A 22,440-nucleotide genomic window follows, 5' to 3' on the forward strand; every position below is an offset into this window, starting at 1 on the left:
TGTGGACAGAAATTAAAGAAAGAAAAAGTTATATAGATGAAAAAAATGGTGCCTAAAATGTCAGGTAGCTTTCTGAAGCTGTCCTAGTTGTGAGTATCTGTCTCTCACTGAGAAGGCATCTAGCTCAGTCCTGTACTGGAGGGGTTTTGAGGCAGTTCGCAGTGGTGGCAAGGTGTTGCTCTGTATTTTAGCCACTTTATCAAGTCAGCCCAATGGAAACATCTCTTTATTTGTTTGTTTGGGTTTTTTTGTGTTTTGGCTTTTTTGGTGGACTGTTTTTCTGTATGCTGCATTCATTAATTTAAGCTACAGGCCAATCACAATTCCCAGAACCAGAGCAAAGTAACGAAATGTCAAATGTGAGAGTGAGACTCCTCTTGTAGCAACAGCCCACACATACACCAGGTAATTCTTCATCAAAAGCTAATGGTGTTTTGCCTTCCAGACTTGACTTACTTATTTTATTGGCAAGAGTTTTTGGAAAGCCATTTCAAATTATGTTTTTCCCCGAAATACATGAATCTATATATTTGGTATATTTATCTACTTGTTTAATTACATGTGTATATATATTTAATTTTTTTTTTTTTGGTAGCTTAAATACTTACAGAATACTGCATTCCCAGTAGGTAGCAGCATGTTCTGCATTATTTTCACTTGAAAGGCCATGCAGATTTTGTGAACAAGTAAGAAAATTAATGTTCCAAACTCCATTACACATATAAGGAACAGCACATACCAGTGTAGAATATAACCTTACAAAAACACTGCACCAAACAAAAATTCCTTGTTTCTTAAACCATAATGTTATTAAATCCTTTCCTTTCCTTTCCTTTCCTTTCCTTTCCTTTCCTTTCCTTTCCTTTCCTTTCCTTTCCTTTCCTTTCCTTTCCTTTCCTTTCCTTTCCTTTCCTTTCCTTCTCTTTAGGGACAGTTTTCAACTTTATACTGTAGGATTGCCCCTAAAATCTGGTATGTTTAGCCAAAGTGCTAAAATGTGCCTCATTTCTAAATGAGCATGCTGAATCAAGACATCTGGCCTCATTATCAGTGAGGGTTCCTAATGGCTGGGGAGTGCCAAGACAACTGATTGATTACAGGTACCAAAGGGTAGCATTGCAGAGTCCCATCTGACCTTGGACATGGAATAAGCCTTTGTCAGAGGCTCCAGCTGCGTGAATACCACAGCTCTGAACAGAAGTCCAGCAGCATTCTGTCCTCATATCTGAGACACAGCCAGAGGCACATACTTGAGATTAAAACTCTTCGCCTATGTTTAGTCTTGAAAGCTCATACCCATGCTCCAGGCACATACTTTCAGTCGGTGCTGATCCTTCAGTCAAATCCTCCACCTGTCTCCACCCAAAGCTTAAATATAGTCTTTCTAAAATACCACTGAAGGTGTGAGTCTTTTGGTTCACAATTAAAGTCTTTTGAAGCTGCCTGTCTGAGAAGCAGAAAGGAACACATTATAGCTGTTTGTATGAAATCAAAAGCAGATAAAATACAATTAAACATGAAAATAAAGTACATTTGAATCCACTTTCTGTTCTAGCTTTTTTGCCACTGAGAATTCACCAGATCTTCCTGTCTTCACATAGGGAAGATGTGCACAATATGTCCTTTCTGCTTTGATTGATTCTGCTGTTAGAGTATATTGTCCCTCTTCTCAATGTCTTGGTATTACCTCCTTGCACATCTACTCTTACTGCCAGCCATCCTTTGTCATCTCTGGCAAAACCTCCTTTTACCCTGACCACTTCACTCCACATCTCCTCTCTTGTTTCAGAGAAAAGGAAGAAATTTCATCTCCCAGGGTGAGCAAAACCATTGCCCAAGGCAATTCCCTTAGCTGAGTGAACAAGCACAAATGACTGCTGCGGTTCCAGCCTCCTGACCTGTGATGAACAGATGAATGAAAAGGCATTTTATAATGCAGCAGTGTGCCGAGCGACAATTTTAAATCATCAACCAGACTCTGTATGTTTTGAAAGCAAATGTTTATAAAACTATCAGATAGTCAAATAAGAAGGCACTTAGGAGTTTTCCTAAGAGCAAAACAGAGCCTTCACTTCTACTGCCCTTCTCATAATTTAAGCAAGCATAAACACACAGTAACATAAGTTTTACAGTCAAAGATAACCTTTACCTCAGTCCTTCAGCAGGCATTACACAGGTATGAAATAAGTGAAAATTGGATAATTAGACTACAGAAATTGAATGGAATGCTCTTACTCATTTTGATTAAACCCTTTCGCCATGTCTTTTAAACATAGCAAACTACAGCACAGCTGATAAAACCAAAGTGCTTAATAATTCTATTTCAGATGAAGGGTTATATTAACATCAGTTGAGAATTTTGAAGTCATTTTAAGTAGAAGCCTAAAAGGAATGACAAGCAAATTGTAAACTTACTTATGCTACCTCAACTTACACTACTTACCAATTTAGTCACGTCATACTTCATAATCTAAGAAGTCAATTAATATAGATAGCATGAACAAAAAAAAAAGTTTTGCATATATTTAACTTTCAGCTTAATGATAAATTGTATCAATATTTTCTTTTGATAAATCTAATGGAGAGAATGAAAAAGTAAAACCCTCTTTCGTTCAAGATAATTTTATTTTTCTCTTATCATCTAAACCAGTCATACTTTGGGTTTCCGCTTTCCAGTTTTCCTAACAGTAGGAGGGAATTTCCTCCAAGGCCTTATCAGCTTGAACCACAACCCCTGTACTGATTTTTGGTTCACTGACAAATTACACTCCCTTAATCCTCATCCAGGAAATTTTTAATGAAGGCGCATTTAGAAATTCCATCATAGATGACAATTTCTATAAGTAGTCAATGTGTGAAGCCCCACCCTTCCTAAATGGCAGACCAGATTTTTCACTGCAGGTGAAGAGAGAGTCTTCCTTCCAACTTCTGAACTACCTTTTCCCTTCACTCTGGCTAATGCTGCTTGCTTCCTCTCCTTTCCACTTTGTTTACATACACATGTAGAAAACAAAACTGGTGTTAAAAATTGTTTGTTATTCTCAGAGCACTTTCAAAAAGGGCAGAAGAATGATCTGTTGTAAAGACCAAAACAGAATCAGCTAAACTCCTCTCACTGAACACTGCACTAGTGTGAACGACAGTAGTCATTTTACTAGCAAATCCCAAATTTTTTGCAGGAAAAACAGGTGTCATGACCACTTAGCAGGAGGCTGAGCCTAGAGCTGCTTGCACAGAGGCAGGTGACTGTGTGGCTTCTCAGCCCCGCACTGCCCTGTCCCTGTGACATAGAGCTGCTGCACAGGATCTGGCTCATGGGGACAGTGAGTGTGCTGGGACCAGGCTGAATCCTCTCAGACGTGTTTGGGCTTATTTAAAGGAGAAATTTAAGAAATTAATGATGGTTGTGGTGAAGCTAGTAGCAAGGAGAAGGGGGAGTCATAGAGGTGAGGCGAGGTGGGCCCTGGAGAAACAAGTTCACTCAGCCACTCAGAAAACACAGGACTGGCAACAGGTTTGGAACAGTAACTCCTGTAAGGAAAGGCTACATACCCTTATGGCTACTCACCCTTATCCCCCTAGTCCTTACAGCAACAGCTACAAGTTCTATATTTGCAAAAACAGCAGGGAATACACCAAAAGGCACAGCCAGAACCAGAAGTGACCTTTAGGTCTCATACTCTTCTCCATCACTAATAGAGCGATCACCTGGCACATATCACCTGGCACTAATCACCTGGCACATAACCCCAAAGTGCACCATGGAATTCTAATACGATCAAGTGAAAAGATCTTATTTTGAGGAATAAACTCTATCCTAAAATTCTCTTTGTTCTTAACCTGGAAAAAAGAGTTATGGCTGTGGGGTCCTCTGGGAACCTTGATCCTCAAGTATTCTTCTTGTCACTCAGAAAATTATTGTGTTGCTGCCTATCTTAGACTTGGCCTCTCAGCTAGACTAGAGTAAAGAATAAATGTTCCATTATTTGACCCTCAACTCCATTTTGAAACATGACTCCTTTTGTATTTTATAACAGTTCCCTGGGATAGGTGGTTGCAATGATTGTAAGTTTAATAATGTCCATTTTCAGGACTTATATGCCTACCAAATATATCTCAGGAGTCTGCCAGTACATAATTATGGTGTGACATGTTTTGCCAGGATTTGAAAAATGACAGACATCACATATGTACCTATTCATATAAGGCATATTTTCATTATTTATCCAGCTGTGTTTAAAATCTGGGGAAAAAAAGGAAGTCTTGCAGGGCCCTCAATTGCACAGTGTTTTTGATACCAATTCCAACCGCACCTTCACTTCCCCCCACCAGATATTTCTTCATTGTTTTAAGACTTCCAAAATTTTCTTTTTCATAATTTGCATGGCCTAAGTGCAATCACAACCTCATTGATGCAAAGGAAAGCTGAGTAAGAACATATTTTAAAATGTACGAAAAATGGGATCCTCTTCTGTTCTAGTAAGCCTGTGGAATTGATACAGTGAGACTTCAATTCTCAAAAATATTTTATATTGTACTTGACTAGGTTTTACTGAAACTTGAAGTTTTCCTAGGCACTAGTATGACATACTCTTCCACAAGTGAAGAAGATAACAGTGTCTGGGTCATGCTGAGGTGAATTTTCACTGGATATGTAGATAACTTCCACAACTCAAGATTTGCTTAATTTCTTTCCAAAAGGATCAAATGCATTTTCTAGTTTCATTGTATGCCATGCTTCATCCATGTTTACCTCACTGCAGGAAATGTGTTAAAGTGGCAGGGGATTTGTTACTGGCTTGAGGAAACATATCAAGAGTAAATAGAAGCAGTAAAAAACACCAAAACAATTGGTGCTGTCATAATTTCCAATTATTGGATACACAACCACCTCAATAAATACTTGCTTCTGCACATAACATAGCAACTAAATTGCCCAGCAAAACATTAATATATTTCTCAATAGTAAAAATAAATATTAAAATGCTACTTTAAAAAATGCCTATCACCTCAAAGGAAAAATCTTACATTGTTTTTTTGAGACTTTTTACCATCTTTCCAGGCAGCAGTAATATGAATTGTTGCATGATCAGGAATACATTAATTCATACTGCCAAGTGAAAGTTGTTCAGGATTCTGTGACCTTTCACAGAATATTCCGTTGATCAGCACAAGATGATGTAGCCAGTTTTCTTATGTGAAATAAGCTTAATTTTTGAAGAAAGACTTTAGAAATAGCTTGCTAGAAAAAAAAAAAAAAGACATAAAATGTTCAGCAGAGATTGAAATCTTATTATAAAACATAGCAAGGATAACAAAATTCTCTTCACAAATAAGTAAATTTTATTATGAAAATGTGTCTGTGAATACTTAATTTCTAAGAGAAATGGGGCCTACATATTCTGCTGTCAGTTCTTCCTTTGCACAGTAAGATGGGACACCCACACTGGACATTTTTCTTGTATATGACAGATAATAAATCCCTACTTGTTTGAATATTTATCCTAAATAAGAATAGGAAGAACAGCTAGGCTGAAGCTCACGTCAGCCTTTTAATTCCGTTAAATCATGAGAGAAACCCCATGCATCTTAAACAGTGAGATTCAATGAGGAATTAAAAAATTTAAACTTATGTTTATGGCTCAGACCCGAACTTGGCAGAATAGAAGTTGCTGAAGCTGATCTCTTCAAAGGCCTAGTGTTTTGGATTTAAATGTGTATCCCCAAGTAAACTGGAAAAGGAAGTGGGTCTAATCTATAGTTTCAAGTTTAGGCAGCTTGAGTGCTCAAGAAATGAATGTGTGAACATCTACAAATTTGCATTTATGGAAAATTGACTAAATTATCTGAAACACATCAAAAAAGAGGAAAGATGGCAAAAAGATCCTGAATAATCTAGGGGAAGAGGATAAAATAGAAGAAATTAATAATATACCATCATATAAGATTATGAAATTTTTTTTTAAAAGACCAAATAAACAAAAAATCACCACCAACAAAAAAAAAACAACCTCAAACCAACCAAAGTGTTCTGAATTTAAGAACTGTATAACTGCAACAGGAGGATTTGTAACAATAAAAGCAAGCAAATCCTACAAAGACTTACTGGAGGCCATATTTTACCCACCTTTATTTATGTTGGATAGCATTTAAATTTACTGTGGATATAAAAATCAGAACAAGTTAAGAATCTCACTGAGCCATTATTAGGAAAATCAGAGTCAGATTAAAAAAAATAAACTGGACAAATTTTTCTGTAGCACATGCCAACTTTTCAAAACTGATGTCCAACTGTTAAGAAATTGAAAACAACAGATTTTTTGGAGGCTTTAATAATCAACATTTCACATTCACTGAAAAATAGCAACTTGAGCTTAAAATTCAAAATTTCAAAAGACAGCTTTATTTGACATATTACAAATAAAGAAATCCACAGGGAGAGCAGATAAGCAGCTTCAACAATGCAGAATATGGTGGGACATAGAATTACTAAGAGCCTGAAATGAACTGCCTCATTCTTTTCCTTATCTCTGAAGTCTCCAAGGTAGACAGCCTAAGCAAAAAACCCACCATTTTTATAAGGATGTTAACCGGAATTTTCTTCAGAATAGAAAACTATGAATTCTTAGGTAAAAGGAAATACAAGTAAAAAGGGACCGTGAACCAATCTGTATTCTTTTAAACACATCCTTTCAGCCAGGCTTACTTGAAGCCAATTCAGTGGTTTATTAATTTGCAGAAAACTTTTGTATCCCCTCTGGTTCTTGAGTCTTGTTCTCTATCCTTTTGGAAACATGATGCTCCACATTCCATCCTGTCTAAGGCTCCAGTGTCTCCTCACTTGATTGTCCCACCTTGCAGGTTAGGAGCAGTTCCTCCTTTCAACACACTTGACAATTTCTAAGAGCAGAAATCATCCCACTCCCCTGCCCCAAGATGTCTCCATTTCCTCTCTTTTTAATGGATCATAATATTCAAACAGCAGACCAATGAACAAAATGAACTTTCCATCACATAAAATCAGACTGTATGACTTGCATGGCCTTCTCTGTCTGTTTGTCAGATATTGCACAAAGCATGTATCTTCAGAGATAACGTTACACATCCTTGAAGATTATTAATGCTGTGAGATGATGCTCTTAACTACAGAGTCAGCGTAACATTTCTCTATGAATATTCCTGATTAGATACATGCAGCTCTACCAGATTCAGAGGGTGAATTTTCTTCACTCTTCCAAAATTCTCCAGGGCTGATATACTTTCTCGGAATGTACATTTTGGATTTTCTGAGAAAACTCTGTAAAATCAATGGCAGTTTATTTAGTAGACATATTGAATCAGTTTGCAATTAAAGAGTTATTAATTGATACTGTACATTTGCATAATGTTTTTCAACTGAAAACCAAATGTGTCCCTACAAAAATATATTGCTCTTTCTACCTCATGGACAAATAAATTATTACAGTGCAATCTTGGTCCAATGAACTACAAAAACCACAGCAGATCACAAAGAGCCACAGTAAAACAACAACCCTTACTGAATCCAGTAAGGATTTTGTCACAGAATCGCAGAACAAGCTGAGTTGGAACGGGCCCATCAGGATCATCAGGTTCAGCTCCTGACCCTGCACAAAGCCCTTCCCAAGAATCACGCCATGTGCCTGAGAACATTGTCCAAGTGCTTCTTGAGCTCTGTCAGGCTGGTGCTGTGACCACTTCTCTGGGGAGCCTGTTCCAGTGCCCAAACACTCCCTGGTATCTTTTCCTGATATCTAAGCTAAACCTCCCTGACACTACTTAAGGGCATTCCCGTGGCTCCTGTCACTGTCACCACAGAAAGGAGATCAGCGCCTGCCCCTCTCTTCCCCTCACAAGGAAGGTGTAATTGCCCTGAGATCTCCCCTCAGTCTCCTCTTCTCCAGGCTGAGCAGAGCAAGTGACCTGAGCTGCTCCTTGTACCACTTCCCATCAAGGCTCTTCACCATCTTTGTTGCCCTCCTTTGAACACTCATAGTCTAATATCTTTCTTATATTTCTGTGACCAAAACTGCATGCAATACTTGAGGTAAGGCTGCACCAATCATTATCTTCAAAATAACCATGCTATTGCTCCAGGTCTTGGCATCCCCAGACTTACTTTCCAGAAACTAAAGCCTGCTGCCTTTCACCATCAGCTATCAGTTGGATTATATATGTCCCAATTATCCATGCTGTGAATTATAGCTGGGATTTTATTTTTGAAATACATTTCAGGGAATTTTAATTTCTAACATTCTTTTCAAGTAACTCTCTTTAAAAATTTTCATTTTAGTGCTAAGAAAATAATTATATTTATTAAAAGATCATCTTTTAAAAAGCTGGCTCTCACCATGTTTCAGGTCCAGCAAGTTAAAGATGTAGTCTCAGACCATTTTACATCAGGCTTATTTATTTGTTAATCTCAAATGACTTCTGAAGAAGGATTAGCTACACTGAAGTTTGAAATTTTAATACCTAGTTGCTTTTCATATGTAGCAGAAAAGCTAGACAGATTTTTCATCAAAGCTAGACATATAAATTTTGAGATCCATAATATATAGCTCTAAACTATCTCAATTCATTTTCTTGGAGACAAAACATAAGCATATTTAATTCAAAGAATGATAAAATACAAACATAAAACATTATAGGCTTTTAATGAATCTAGCATTTATTCTTCACACAAAGTAGAAGCAAACACAAATTTTAGTTTTTAAATACTTAGTAAGTACCATAATATTTTTTATTAGTATAGAGTACTTGGAAACCTTTCTAAAGATACATTTACTTTTGGTACAATGAAACAAGGGTGGATTTTGGTCAGTGGCTGAGAATACCATGACAACTAAGCCTAATTCCTGCATATCTGAATTGAAAATGTCTTTATCCTTGAAATACTGAACTTACTAAGCAATTACACACATGCTTCTGCACAGTACAGAAGCCAGCCATTGGTGTTGGACTTGCACCTTTCAGCCTAGTGGATGCTGCATTCTCTGCAGCACTCAGAACCTCTTTGTGGATGTAAAGGAAACATTTGAATTGCTGGGAGGTTCATGCCAGTTCAGTCATTGAATTATATTTTTATAGCTGGAGGAAGAGTGATTATTTCTTCTGGAAAACAAAGTCACTCTATATTTATTTTGTTCCTTCTTTCTTTAAAAGAAGACTGTAATGGTTGTTGGCTAAAAAATTAATGATCTCTCTTTTTCTTCTTCCTTTGCTGTCATTCTTGCACATCTGAATAAGCTGAGATCTATAAGTAATTCAGTCTCCTCTCAATTTAGTGAGTTTTTATAAAGTCTAACACTGAAAAATTTGCCTTCTTATTCTCTACGCTTCACTTATGAACAGCTATGGTCTATTTTGATTTTGCTTCCCAAAAAGCAGCTGGTGAAAGATTTAGCACATGAATCATTACATTACAAGTAATCACATTGTCCCTATTAGATATCTGTGCACATTCCGGTGGTAATCCATTTGTCTGTATTGCCAGAGCAGATGTAACCTCATTTACCATTTCTGACTGATAGTTGGAATAAAACAAACACAATTAGAGACAGGGGACTGGGTCTGAGTATCATTTGGCTTGGTATCACTTCACAACTCAGTTTCCATGTGCTGTTATCTCATGGCAGAGGAGCTCCATCATGTGAGCTCACGTTGATGTCTTCATAGGATCGAGAACTACGCCTCACATGGCAGTACCCTGAAGGGAGAAATTCCGTCAATTTAAAGGGGATAGTCCAGCAACCTTGATGCCTACCAGGTGCTTCTTTGAGTTGCATGACATATTCCTTACCTCATACCTGTACTTGAATTTCTTGCCTGACATCTTTAGGTTGGCAGCCCAAACTGCCATTTTTATATAACAGAAATAAATATGTCAATATCTTCTGAATTTGACTTCTTACACATCTGATGTCCCATTTTTAACCTTTTTTTTTTAACTTGTTCTTCCTAGATTACTTTGACTATATTTTGGATTATTTTTAGTGCCTGTTATCTTACAAAAAAAGCACTCATGTAGCTACACCTTTATACTACTAATTAATTAACATTAGTCCTTCATCCTCATTTATAACATCACATGAAAACTTTGGTTGAGGAAATATTAAAATAATAAAGCATTTTCTGGTCCCTCATGTCTTTTAGTTAGAAAAAGAAGTATCTGTTTACTTTGAAGGAAATTCTGCGATCCTAATCCAGAAAAACACTTTAAAATAACAACAAAAGAAAACATAAAATAGTCTCAATGAAGAAATTAGAATTATGTGTTTAAAGTCACATGCATACATGTGTACATTTTGGGAGGAGTGGAAGACAAGGCCCTTAAAATGCTGTTTCTGAAACAATAATTTATACTGTTTCTGAGGCCAGGTCAATCTTACTTCTTAGGTGGTTTGAACTGTCATCTTTTTCTGCTGAAATATAATGTCAGAAAATATAAAAACAAATGTACAGTAAGAAACAAAGAAGCCAGTGTCTGCTGCAATGCAACCAGTTTACTCTGAAAACAGTCAAGTGATATTTTTATTTTGCAAGGGTTACAAGTTGTTAATGTCATTCATAACCTCATGCTGGTACCTTTGCGAAACAAAGAGGCTTAATACAAAAGACCCCCAGGGCTTTCAAGATGCTGGTTCTAAAATTATGGTAATCTTGTCTATATTTTGATATTGGTTCACTAGGAAAGTCCCCTATGGATGATGGCTTTGGCAGAACAATGACACAATAATTTTTAGTAAGCTACATATTTTCTATAAGACAAAATAATGCCTGAATAACAGGTAATGAGATTAAGCAAGAACAGAGATTTCTTTAAAATAAAAAATCAAAATGTCACCCTGAAGTGTCAGTGGAAATTCAGGGAGTGCAGATTTACAGTGAATTCCATGTCAAAACCAGCTTTTAAATGCAAATAGCTTAAGGATTAATAAGGTCTGGGACAACAAGTTGAGACTATATCCATGCAGTTTATATACTGCCAGAGTTTTAAGCTGACAGTAATGTCTTTGGGCTAGGGTGGGGATCTCTCAGTAGATAGAACTAAATCATACTTGCTAAAAGACTTTATAAATCACACAGCCAGCACAACTGAGATGAAGATTTCATTTAGGCTTCAGCTTTTTTTGACATTCTGAAGGTGGAGAGAAAATAAAATCAGCCAGTATAACAATGTAGAATTCTGACATTTATACTGAAAGCTCTCAGATTTGCATCTTCTTACATTGTTGCAATGGAAGAATGAAGCATACATAAATAATTAAAAACATAGAGTGTCACCAAAAGAGCAGATCAAGTGACAGTCATATGTATAGACAACTGATAAAGCTCCTGCCATTGCTCACTTCCTCACAAATGGACTCAAAGGAGACAAAAATCATTTTATGTGAGGGAATAATGGTTTTACTGTGACAGCACTTAAATCTATCACCTGAATTTAAAATAAAATTACTTCATATACGCTCCCAACTTTTCTGTGGATTAAATTTGTTTCATACTTTATAATGATTTATATAGTATTTACATACTTCATACTTTATAATGATTTATCAGAATCATCCTAACTTTAATTCCATGTGCATTATCTCTTTTTCTGCAAAAAATGCTTTTTATAAGAAAATTAGTTTTAACCTTGCTATGTCAGCTTATTTGTACAAACTAAAAATGTACATTGAGTCTCATTTCTTTCAGTATTTGTGTTTCTTATGCTTTACTTTTGTGTGAGTATTTAGGTAAAATTCCTTCAGACATCAAAAACTGTGCCAGTGAACAATAGCACACATTTAAAATAACAACATGCTTGACGAAATAGATTTTTGACAGTAAATATCCAAGTAAAAGCAATACAATATTTTAAATAATATCACTTTTCAATGCATAATGAGTATTAGAAAAATAAATCAAAAATTAATTCATGTCTCACTTTATAATTTTTAAAAATCATTCCCAGTCCTTCTGCATTCCCTAATGGCTCTTTACACACCATGCCAGCACAGACCCTTCTAGTCATAAATGCCTTAAGTGAAAACACAAACTCCAAATATCTATGCTTTAGGTTTGGTTATGGATGCAATTCTTATAGACAGATACTAGTTTTTTACATAAAACTTGATGCATGCATCTTAAAAAATCACATAATTAACAGCTTCTACTTAAAGCTTTATATGTCAAAAAGCACAGTATTCAAAAAACTTCATAAAAATTTTATTGATGATTTACATAAACAGGAAATAGCATGGAATTACTGTTTCTTCACATCAAAAAATAGATTTCAGGAACAGGATCTTCATAGGTAAATAAGGTGATCATGTGTTATTTCATTGCAGAAAATTACAAACTTTTTTTTCCATTCAAGCACTCTCAACCTGCACTGTGAAAGAATTGTGAAAGGACTCAATTTATAAAAGAAAGTCAATGAACAACAAGAACATTTAGCAAAACAGAGCAGGCTGGAAATGTTCCCTTTAAAGTATTAAAAACAGGTGGGGGATACACAAGGATAATGATGTTACCAAATTATTCTCTTGGATGAGAGGTTTGAAAAAAATCCAGCTACGTAGAAGGAGATAATATTGTAGCCAGACTTTAAAAAGATAATTGAGGCATCTCTTTCCCCATTATGGCCTATAAAACTCCAGCTGTTGTATCAGCTTACTCCTCAGATAGAACAGACAGGAAGAGGACAAAATTCACATTGGATCAAGACTTTCCACAAGGAATTCAGCCAAATACAATGCCAAAACTGCATCATAAATACAAACAAACAAGCAATTATTTAAATGAGTGAGATATGTGGTTAGGTGATGGAAGACAAACTGCATAAATAATCTCTCAGAAGAATGTTTTTGTGAGGTTCAACTTTGGAACAAACCAGGAAAGATGGAAAGATTACACTGAGCAAGACCTAAGTGCTACTAATATGAGTGACCAGCAAGGCCTTGGCGAGAGGAGATAGCAATAAAGTGTGAGAGCAGCCACAGATGTCTGCAATTGACAGAGCCATGGAACATGAGAAATAGAAATCTGAGGCAATATACAATGTGCTTTTAGATGTCCCACGGTGTTTGTAGAAGAAATGGCACATATTCAAGGCACATTTCAGGCCATTACAGGTAGCTACTGCAAGCTTAGTATTTCGACTTGCTTTAATATATAAAGATCACAATAAACCTGATTTCCTGTGTTCCCTGTCTTGCAATGTTCAGTATGATTAAACCACCACCTAAGACTTTCTGTCAGTTGGGCAACCTGTCACATGTCTTTCCTATGTGAATATTACACAAAACATAAACTAGCCCAGTAACCTTACCCTGTCTTTCCATTCCATTGTTTACAAAGTTCTAACTGTGCTCAGTCCTTGAGATATCTACCAAATAGTGAAATCTCATGATAAACCATGTTAGACAGTTCAAGCTAACTGAATAACAAGGTATGCTGGACATTGGTATTATTCTAAAGAATGTTTGATATGCATGGAAATGTTGCTTTAAGTACAGAAAGCATGTGTGCAGTCAATTCCTTGAGATATGCCATAAAATTGTTTAGCTTGATGATTCTACAACCCCAGAGCAAAAGCCTTTAAAGTACTTTAAAAATTAAAATAGATCATATGTATAATTTTGGAACTACACTTGCTGCATAAATATGCCATCAAATGGGAATTACTCTGTTTCCGGATTTGACTGTCTCATGTCTTTCTTAAATTCTGCAGGTCACTTTCTAATCAGCTCTTGGGATCAATTGAAGTGTTATGTAAGTCAGTAGGATTCTAAAAACGTTTTGTATAATTAGCACCACTTGCACTGTAAAGCCAGATCATGAAATCTTTTTCTCCCCACTTAACATAAAATGGATTGCAATCCAGATTACTATAGTAGGAATAAATTCAGTTAGTATCACACTCATTTGTGAACAGTTTGACTTTCTGAATGTGAGGAAAAATATATTGAGTAAGGTCTTTTGGCAGTTTGAGGGGTGTTGCGTTGCTTCTTTAAATTTGTAAATATTTTCCATCACTATCATTTGCAGCTATAGCTCAGGTGATCCTATAGAGCACCTGGAGTTTAACAAACAAATCTATGTACATTGTCTACTTGAAACAGTTAGCAATAACTATTTCTATGTTTCATCAATTTACAAATTGCAATTACTACATTTACAGAGAAAATATTTGTTCAGACACTGCTGTCACCAAGGGAAGACATTTCCAGAATAACTTTCAAATGAACCTTAGACATGGACAAATAGCATCAATTTCCAATGGACCCTGAGTGTCATTAGTCTCTACTGTTAACGTACCTAAAGCTGTTACACCTCTCCAGTGACCTCAATTTAGAAGCCAATGGAAAAATGTCGTTATACCTTTTACAGGGAAACACACACTCTGGAAGAGACTGAAGAAAAGTGAGATTATTGGCGAGTGTTATTGACTAATGCTGAGAGTGCTGAAAGACACTCCCAAGAAATTATGTCTGATTTTGCACATACTTCTGTCATTTGTTTTTCTTGGTGTAGACCAACGGCAGATAAATTGCTTCCTTTTCTAGGTTTAGAAAAGGAGGAGTTGATTTTTAGAAGTCTCAACCATCAGACAGTGCATCAATGTATATATTGGATCTCAGGACTGTATCAGAGACACCTTACCCAACTTCTGGCTAAGCTAGCTGTTTAAAAATAGATACTTGCACATAATTACTTTTTGTGCTTTCCATGTGTGCGTTCTTCTTTCAGTTTCCTCAGTATCCCCAAAGAAATATTCATCAACACATTTGTGGAGAATAAAGTTCAAATTCTATCATGTCAGCATTAAAGGAGAATCAAAAATCAACATAGACTCAAAATTTTCTCTACCACAAAGGATAAGAATCTGCCAACTTAAAATATGTATTTTCATCATGGAAAGAAGTTTAGCTCCCAAATATTATATATGTATGGCAGTTTATTTCCAATATCTTTCACACAATTTTCTATTTTATTCTCTTTTTTCTCTTTTTTATTTGGAGAAGGTCTTGTGCCAGTAATGTGATGCTTCCAAAATATTACTCTACATCCCTTTTATCCAATGATTGTGTTCTAAATTTTACAAAGCCTCTGTTTTCTCAGTCAGAGCCATGCATTCCATAACCTAAGTAGCAATCAAGAGAGTTATACAGGTGTTTTCTCTATTTTTGTCAGTTTTGACTTTTCCTGATTTTGCTCAAATGAAATGCTCTTGTGAAAACACAGTAACTCTGGTCTGCATCTTTTCTTTAATATTCTTCTATCATTACAGCATGCTGCTCCTTGAAGTGTAATATCATCTAATATTTAGGTTTCGTAGTATAAATCTCTTCTAATGTCATAAATTGGAAAGCTCAATTTTCGATTGATGTTTTATCTCTCTGAATCTTTTCTCTTGTTTCCATATGGAAGATCTTTTTCATAAAGCCACTGAGGGTACATGTAATTGGCTTTGCAATTCAGTTTCAAGAACTCTTTTTTTCTCCTGTAGTTAAAACCTAGACTTATTCTTTCCAGCCTCCCAATTCTTGCAACCTATCTGATTCCCTGTATGCATACACTGACCACTTCTGATCTCACTATCATAATTAGTATAATTATTTTTATTTCTAAGGAACTATTCCAGCTCAGATTATTTAATCTCTCTGTATAAGAGAAAATTATGTGCTGAGCTGGAATTTGCTTTGCAAGGGTTCTCAATACAACCATTTTCTGTAGTTTTACTCTTAGAGGGTAAGCAATATGGGGGATATTCCTTCATATTGGATGCCGGTATTTGGAGTCCATCCACATCCAAGAGCTCAAAATTTCACACAGTTCCAAGTCAGATCTGGATATCATGCTGTTAGCTTCTTGACCTATTTTGGCAAAAAAGGCAGACAACACTCAGTGATTTCATTTAAATAAATCCTAAGTATGTGTTTAAGTATTAAGCCAGGCAAATACCACAATATTATAAATTACGTGCAGAATAGATTGTGGAGCTTTAACTCTTTGATCATCTTTTTCCACATAATTGTGCCAGTCCAAACTTCAGACTGAATTCCTGTACTATTTTTCTTTTCAGAAACACCATATCACTATATTTCCACATATTTTTTCACACATTCAGCCAGAAGCCTAAGCTTAATTTATATGCCATAATCAGGGTCTAGTACTACTTGGTCAACAGTTTAATATAATAGAGATTCTTGGCCAGTTTAATATGATAGAGATTGTGTCTATTAGTATTTTTTAAATTGCCATTTGTCTCAACTTGGCATTATAATGTGTGTATGTCATGTCATCCCCCCAAAAAACCTTCACAATTCCAGTCAAGCTGGTTTACACATCTTGACAATTCTTAACAAGTTCCTACAGCTCACTGTCAGATGTAAATAAGTTGTGTTGATTTACAACTCTAAAGAGGTGTCTCCAGCAATGGTCCAATCCAACCAATCGTGAAACTCTTTGGTTTTAGAGGGTCAAATGAAGGACTAACAGGAGTAGTTAGGACCTTGCCCTGCTTTTTCTCTTCTTTTTCCTTTTCTTCTGCCCCTTCCCCTTCTGCTTCCCCTTCCCCTTCTCCTTTTTATACCAGACCAAAAACAAGAAACCAACCAACAAACTGACCAACCAACCAGCCAGACAAAACCTTACTCTAAAGGTTTCCATTAGGCAAATGATTCTATTAAATCTCACAATGTTTAGATGCATAACTGGATGCTGGATTATCCTATAAGAAAGAACTTGTTTCCCTGCTTCTTGAATTCATTTCCCCTTCTTTCTCTTCCCCAGTTCACATCTGTAGTCTTCCCAGAAGTAATTAATACCTGAAACATTTTGTTGTTTTGTTTGGCCGATTCCCTGCCTGCTAAGCTGCAGGTTAAGGAGGAAGATAACAGTGAGTTAAATTTCCACTTTAAAAAAGAAAACAAACTATGGCAAATATAACTGACTAGAATTTACTTAAGGTAATACAATAAAACATCTGAGGCTGCAAATACAGCTTAATATGCCTTTAAGCTAATAAATTTCTAATCTTAGTGAATATGCATTTTTTTAAAGTTACTTTCATCTATTAACTCTAATTTTTCTATTATGTACCCTCATTTTGTATATTGCATATTATCTATAATGGCATATTTTAATATACTATGCATATTTAGGGACATTATGGGAAAATATTAGGTATTATTAACATTTGGTTCCTGTGGAAAAAAAGGAAGAGTTTTAAAAGTATAAATGCTAAAGCAATAATGAATGTATTTTGCACTAACAAAATAATCTTTAAAATTATTGAGTCAGCTCTACACAGCTTTAAATGAGGTTAAATCAAACAGGGGGAAAAAAGAAAACCCAAGGTGTGGGAGAATGTATTTGGTTTCTATACATAAATTGGTCTAGCTATGCTCCTATTTGGCACATGTCATTTTTCATTGAAATGGAAATATATTTTATCCTTTATTATGCCATTATTTTTCATATATTCCATCACTCTATTGACAAGGAGTATGCCATATGAGGAAAATAGTTTTGCTTTAAAATAAAATCACTAACAAAAATCAAAACTATTACATTTATGCAGAAGTTTCTAGTACTTGTGAACATGGAAACTGATCCCAGGAGCCAACTTCAGATGAAGCATTGTTTTTGAGTTGGATAAGGAGGACTGGAATTTATATCCAAGGGACTATGTCATATTAGGGAATTTGTATTTGAATTCTGCTTAAAATTAAATTAAAATGTTACCTTTTTTCCAGTATTACAGTTATGGACACACATGAGATATTATTAAGTAGCCCCACAATCATGAATGTTATATATTTGAATTTTACAATGACTACAGAATAGGAAAGCTGTAGTTCATTATTCAGCTGTTTAAGCAGCAGGGTGTGTGTAATTATGGTTCTGAGTTATACATTTTCCTACCTGAATCAAACAATCTTACAAACAAGCAACTTTGCTTCTCTGGGCAACAGTAAGCATGTGGGTTACATGTGGAAAAGCAAAGACATTTTGTAGAAAAACTGCATCCAGTTTTACTGCTCAAGCCCATACTCCTGTTTCTTGAATTGCTAAGCTCACAGTGGAGTAGGCCACCACTTCAGTAAATTTGTCAAGGTGTGAAGTTTTGGTTTCGGAAATAGCTTGAGAATACTAAGACATTATATTCTGTTAAAACCAAAACCAAAACCAAAACCAAGGCCAAAACCAAAAACAAACAACAACAAGAAACAACTAAAAAATCCTACACAGACATAATTTGAAAAACCTGCAGATCATAAGAAATAAATTACAGTCAGTTTTGATGAAATTTGTGGCTTATTACCAGGAATAAGAATAGAAGTCAAACTGAGCAGGAGCCTAGAAAAAAATCTACAAATTGCAAACTCTCCAAACTGCTGAGCTACTGCTATGCTATTTCTCACCTTTCTTTTTATTTCACACAATTTGTGCAAACATTCTATCAATGTCCATTATAAACATGGAGTAAGAATGATGTTCTATAATAGGTTTCTTAATTTTAAAAGGTAAAAAATTCAGTTCTGCAATAATTGTATGGATTTCCACAAAAGAAAAGGAAATACTCTTCCTAATGTGAAACTCTTCTGTTTAATCCTCATTTATAATTGTTTAAGCATATTTTCTTTTTCCTTAAAGTCTTACTATATTTCTGTTCCTTGAATTTCCTAACAGTTACAATTTTCTCTAGCATCAATCCTAAATTCACATTTAACTGATATTCCTGTGATAACTAGCATTTTTTTCTTCATAATTCTGCCTGCATTGATATAGGGAAACATGATTGTTCTTACATGCATTGAAGACATTTCCCACTTGTGTCAAACTAGCCCCTTTTTTGACCTCCTCTTGTACTGTCTGATCTTCTTTCTTTAACCTTGTAGGATATGCTCTCATACAAGTTTTTTTTCCTGAATTCCGCTGTATGGAGTAGAAGCCAACAGCTTCACAGAGTGATATTAAAATTTCCTTATCAGTCACACAAATATGCTTTTTAATACAGTCCTTGTTCTGCTTTTCATGATATCATGAACACTATTCACAGACATCCTGTGATGAATTAATAATGAAGGTCTTGCTCTTACAGTTTTTCAATTTAGCCTAGTTTATACACAGCAGTCTTGTAATTAATATTTAAGTTCATGATATATTTATTATTGTTACATTTCATTCCAGTTATAATTTCAGTGTCTTCACACCATCCTATGTGTTACCTACATGGATATTCTATCATGCGGGCAGTACCATAACAATCATGTGTCATCAGCACATTTTTATTACTTGTTCCAAGGTCATTAATGAAATTAAAATATTAAGTAAGATTGATCCCAAGAATAATCAATGGATGATACTCTCTAACCTCTTCAGTGCCATTTATTATCTTCTCCACACAGCCAGTTTCTTTGATTCTCTTTTCACTTATCTCATTATGAAGCACCAGCAGGCTTCCTTTACAGAACTCCAGGCACAGAATTTTTTTACCTAGAAACTTATAATCAGAAAAAGCTGTATATTTGTCACACTCTAGCCAAGAAAGCCAACTTGTATTTAGTTTCTGTTCTGTTCCTCTCTTCATCTGAATTGACTAAATTATGCTCTTCAGTTCTTCCTTGAGTATCTGTTTTCAGCATTTACCTTTTCCTCATGGTCAGGTTGTTTTCTTACACTTGGCAGTCATTTCCTGCCCAGCAATTTTGCGACCTTCCTGGTAAGTACTGTTGTTGAGAAAATAGCACTGAAATCAGCCTCTTGTCTCTTTTATGACTTTAAATCTGCACTTCAACTTCACAGTTGTTTCAACCGCACATTTAATCTTTACCTGCCTGAATTTTCTTAGTGGACATTCCATGCATTCAAAACTAATGTTTTTAATAATTTGTATCTTAATCTCAGTTAAGATACTAAGCTACTACTTAGTAAGTCGCAACTAGTGAGTTACTACTAGTAAGTAGTAAGTAACTAATTAACTTACTACTTAATTAAGATTCTATGCCCTCAGTATCCTTCTGTTTGACTCATCAGTGTTTCATCACTTGATAATCTTCTCTTTCCAGTACTCAGCTTTGATGAAGCACACAGTACATATCCCCCTCCCACTTCAAAACCTTGTACAAATCCTTCTGCATTCTCTTCTCTGGTTGTTTGATTCATAAAGCTTTCATCTTCTGTTTCTTTGTTGAACTAAGTAGGCACCTGTTCAGAACATTTATCAATGACCAGGTGCCTTTTCCCAAGTGGCCTCTGTGGACACAGAAAAATGCTTACCTTTCTCACACAGTTGTGCCAATACTAATTATTTCAACTTCCATTTTGAAAAAATGCTGCCAACAACGACTGTTAAGTGGAACATCCCTGAATTCTAATACTTAGCTAGCTTATTTATCTGTTTAAGACAGGCCAGAAAGCAACCTAAACTGGATGATTAGCAGAATAATTACAGAGGTTTTTTGACACCAAGTTTATAGGAATTATATTTTTCTTTTGTGACTGCACAAAAGAAGCAGAAAACATCTTTCTTCCACTGGCATATATAACAAGCTCTCCCATCTTGGAAGTCACCATGCTATGTTCACTCAAGGTTATTTTCTGTCCATGTCTCCTTCTACGTAATAGCAGGAAGAAAGACCTCTGAAGGGTCTTTATGAAAATCCTGTTGATCTGCTCTTCATCTCAGATGGCACACTGTCTGCTCCTGAACTTTGACTTTCATGATCTGTCACACTTCTGAGGGGGATCTGCAAGTCTAGCATGTCATCCAAAAGTAAAGGCTACACTGGGTGTTTTCCCCTTAGAATTTAACTTTCATTATGTGAATATATTGTCTTATTAATAGGTGAGTCATTGTCCACTCCACAATTACTGGTTTCTGCATGTCACACTTCCTCTTATTTCCTTATTTTTTAGCTTTTCCATCCTTAAACATTTACATTTCTAAAGGAGTGCTGTTAGTCTGTGTGTGTGGATCTACTCTGATACCTGATCCAAGTATCCAGCATGGAATTATACTGTGCTATGCTATATTATACTATACTATGCCTACTTTTCCCTAGAATTGCAGTCTCACAAAACATGATCTTAAATCTTATCTTAGGCAGCAAATTTGTCTAGGTCATTGGCTCTAATCCATTTAGGAATACTAAACTACTCATTCTTCTTGCTGTCTCATTTCATACATTACACTTCAGACAACATCTATAAACTACTGTGAAAACAGGGACAGATAAGCCACAAAAATGGGAGCTAATCAGTTCTATTCTTGAATCAATGACTGGTTTTGAGGAGGAATCATTTGACTTCTCTGGATATTTATTCAACATCAATAAGTTGGGAAAAATACTTCTCTTTCAGGAAAATTATGCTCTGAAATATATTGTGTGTCTAAATTGTCTAAAACTACCATATCTGCACCCACAAAAAAAAAGTCCAAGGAAAACCAAAAACAAGAGGACAAACTCAGGAAGCAGTGATTAATTTCCTTACATTTATAACCAAGGAAATTGCAAACACCCCTCTGCCCTCCCCCCTTCAATTTTTACTGGGAAAAAAAAAAAGGAAAGCATCAAGACAAAGTTTTATATGGAAAAAAGGGGGATGTACAGAACACTTTTTATCCTACAAAATATTGAAGGGAAGATCACGGAATCACAGAATCAACTAGACTGGAAAAGACCTCTGAGGTCATCGAGTCCAACCTATGACTGAACACCACCATGTCAATGGACCATAGCATTGGGTGCCACATCCATTCATTTCTAATCATCTCCAGGGACCATGACACCACCACCGCCCTGGGCAGCCCATCCCAGTGCCCATCCCAATGCCCAGTTACCCTTTTTGTGAAGAACTTCCTCCTGATGTCCAGCCTAAACCTACCCTGATGCAGTTTAAGACTATGTCCTCCCATCCTGCTGCTGGGTGCCTGGGAGATGAGACTGACCCTCACACCCTCCTTTCAGGTGTTTGTCAGAGTGATAAGATCTTTCACAGAAGCACAGTATGGAAGATGTACAAGAAAACTTTGAGTGGGCGAGAGCTGATGTCAAAGGATCTTTTGTTTGTTATCAACTTTTTTTAATCATTGATAACTACTGATAACTCCAGCAAGTTTTAGCTGTTGGTGGGCAGCTTGTACAGATTCAAGGCCTTTTCTGCCTCTCACCCCACCCCACCAGGGAGCAGGCTGGGGATGCACAAGGAGTTGAGAGGGGACATTTGGATGGCTGATCAGAGGGACATTTCATGATATATGGTACCATGTTCAACATATAAAAACTGTTGAGAAGCAGAAAGAATGAGAGAATGTTCAGAGTAATAGAAATTGTCTTCCCAAGTTACTATTACACATGACATAGTCCAGCTTTCCTTGGGATGGTTGAATACTCACGTGCACATGGAAAGCAGTAAAGGAATGTT

This window comes from Melozone crissalis, unplaced genomic scaffold (assembly GCF_028551555.1).
Source record: "Melozone crissalis strain CALT ecotype California unplaced genomic scaffold, PUWL_Pcris_2 ptg000013l_1, whole genome shotgun sequence".
NCBI lineage: Eukaryota > Metazoa > Chordata > Aves > Passeriformes > Passerellidae > Melozone > Melozone crissalis.